This window comes from Solanum lycopersicum, chromosome 10 (genome assembly GCF_036512215.1).
Source record: "Solanum lycopersicum chromosome 10, SLM_r2.1".
Lineage (NCBI taxonomy): Eukaryota > Viridiplantae > Streptophyta > Magnoliopsida > Solanales > Solanaceae > Solanum > Solanum lycopersicum.
In genome coordinates this window covers 56,470,337-56,473,392 of record NC_090809.1, presented here as the reverse complement: position 1 = coordinate 56,473,392, position 3,056 = coordinate 56,470,337, and positions in this window count along the sequence as shown.

The window sequence follows — 3,056 nt, the reverse complement described above, 5'->3', positions numbered from 1 at the left end:
CTTTTTTGTGATCCAAAATTATGAGATATTTTTTGACAAATTTATACAGATGTCCGTTAACACCTTATTTTCAAGGTCAAATAAGCTTCAGGCCATGTAAACCCCATATTTTGCCGATTTTTGTGTGCTATAGCCTATAATATTTTTGGTGATTCACAATTCATAGATTATTTTGGTCAAAAGCTTACATGTACATCCATTTAGACCTTATGTATGGATTGACCGCCGAATCAGAAAAACTGGGTGCTATCATAAAGCTTTGTGTCGGCTAAGTTCACGAGTTGGAGGTAAGCGGACTCAAACCGCTGACATCCGCCGCCAGCTCCCATAGTGTGACGGGCGGTGTTTACAAGGCCCGTGAACGAATTCACCGCCGTATGGCTGACCGGCGATTACTAGCGATTCTGGCTTCATGCAGGCGAGTTGCAGCCTGCAATCCAAATTGGGTTGGACACCACGACTAAAACAGCCCATATTCAAGGTCAAACGAGCCTAAATCAAGTAAGCACCCCATTTTGTCAATTTTCGTGTGCTATAGTCTACTATCTTTTTATTGATCCAGAATTTCGAGATTATTTTTGCTAAAAATTAACAGAGACGTCCATTAAGACCTTATCTATAGAACTGGTTGGTCACCACAGTCAAAACGGCTTATTTTCAAGGTCAAACGAGTACATAGCAGGTAAACCCCAATTTAGTCAATTTTCGTGTGCTATCGTTCAAGGGATTTTGGTGATCCAGAATTCTGAGATAATTTTTGCTAAAAAATTACACCGGCGTCCATTAAAACCTTATTTATGCAATTGGTTAGTCAACATAGTCAAAACAACCCATTTTCAAAGTCAAACGAGCCCCAAAGCAGGCAAACCCTCAATTTAATCGATTTTCGTGTGCTATAGTCTACCATCTTTTGGTGATATGAAATTTCAAAATTATTTTTGCCAAAAACTCACAGGGACGTCCGTTAAGACCTTATCTATTGATTCAGTTGGTCATCACAGCCAAAACAACTTATTTTCAAGATCAAACGAGCCTAAGAGCACGTAAATCCATAACTTTATCGATTTTTCACCATTTTTTTAGTGATCCAAAACTCTGAGATCATTTTTGCCAAAAATTTATACGGACATCCGTTAAGGCCTTATCAATGAAGTCGATTGGTCACCACGACCAAAACAATCTATTTTCAAGGTCAAACGAGTCCAGAGAAAGTAGACCCCCATTTTACCGATTTTCATATGATATAGTCCACCATATTTTTCGTTGATCCAAAATTTTGAGATCAGTTTTGCCAAAAATTGAATGGATGTTTGTGAAGACCTTATTTATGGAGTGAGTTGGTCACCACGGCAAAAACGATCAATTTTCAAGGTCAAACGAGCCCTAAAGCTGGTAAACCCCATACATAGTCTATTTTCATGTGCTATAAGTCTACCATCTTTTTTGGTGATCCAAAATTTCAAGATCATTTTTACCAAAAACATGCATGGACATCTGTTAATATGTTATTTATGGATCTAGTTTTTCACCACAGTCAAAATGACATATTATCAAAGTCAAATGAGCCCTAGAGCAGGTAACCCCCCTATTTTGTCGATTTTCGTGTGTCATAGTCTACCATTTGTTTTGGTGATCCAAAATTCCGACATCATTTTTGTCAAAATATTTCATGAACGTCTGTTAGACCATATCTATAGAGTCAGTCGGTCACCATGGTCAAAAGGTCCCATTTTCAAGGTCAAACGAGCCTAGAGTAGATAAACCTCCTATTTGCTGATTTTTGTGGGCTATAGTCCACCATCTTTTTTGGTTATCCGAAATTTTGAAATCATATTTGCCAAAAATTTGCATTGACGTCCAGTTAGACCTTATCTATGAAATCAGTTCGTCACCACGGCCAAAATATCACATTTTTAGGTAAAACAAGCCCATAAGCAAGTAAACCCCCTATTTAGTTGATTTTCGTGTGCTATACAGTCCAATATTTTTTTGGTATACCATAATTCCAAAATAATTTTTGCCAAAAATTTACACAGATGTCCATTAATACCTTAAATATGGATCTGTTTGGTTACCACAGCCAAAACGATCGATTTTAAAGGTCAAACTAGCCCACAGAAGGTAAACCCCCTATTTTACCGATTTTATATGCTATAGTCCACCATCTTTTTTGGTAATTCAAAATTCCAAGATCATTTTTTCCAAAAACTTGCATAGACGTTAGCTAAGACCTTATCTATAGATCTGGTTGGTTATCACGGACCAAACTGCCCATTTTAAAGGTTAAATGAGCCCCAAATTAGTAGGTAAAACCCCTATTTTGTAAATTTTTGTGTGCTATAGTCCACTATTTTTTTGGTGATCCGAAATTCTTTGATTATTTTTGCCAAAATTTACAGGACGTCTGTTAAGGCGTTACCTATGGAGCTGGTTGGTAACCACGGCCGAAACAGCCCATTTTCAAGGCCAAACGAGCCTAGAGTAGGTAAACTACCTATTTTATTGATTTTCGTGTGCTTTAGTCCACCATCATTTTTGGTGATCTGAAATTCCAAGATCATTTTTGCTAAAAATTTATATGGACGTACATTAATACCTTATTTATGGAGCCGATTGATCACCATGACCAAAATGACTCATTATCAAAAAGGTCAAACGAGCCCTAGAATAGGTAAACCCTCCATTTTTTTGCTATTTTCGTGTGCTATTATTCCACCATTTTTTGGTGATCCATAATTCCAAGATCATTTTTGCCAAAAATTTACACAAAGGTTTGTTAAGACCTTATCTATAGATCTGGTTGATCACCTTTGCCATAACAATCCATTTTCAAGGTCAAACGAGCTCAAAGCAAGTAAATCCCCCATTTTGTCGATTTCCGTATGCTATGGTCAACCATCTTTTGTTAGTGATCCGAATTCCAAAATTATTTTTGCCAAAAATTTACACAGATGTTAGTTAATACCTAATTTATTGAGTCGACCTTTCACCACGGCCAAAAGACCCATTTTCAAGGTCTAACGAGCCCTAGACCAGGTAAACTCCCAATTTTGCCA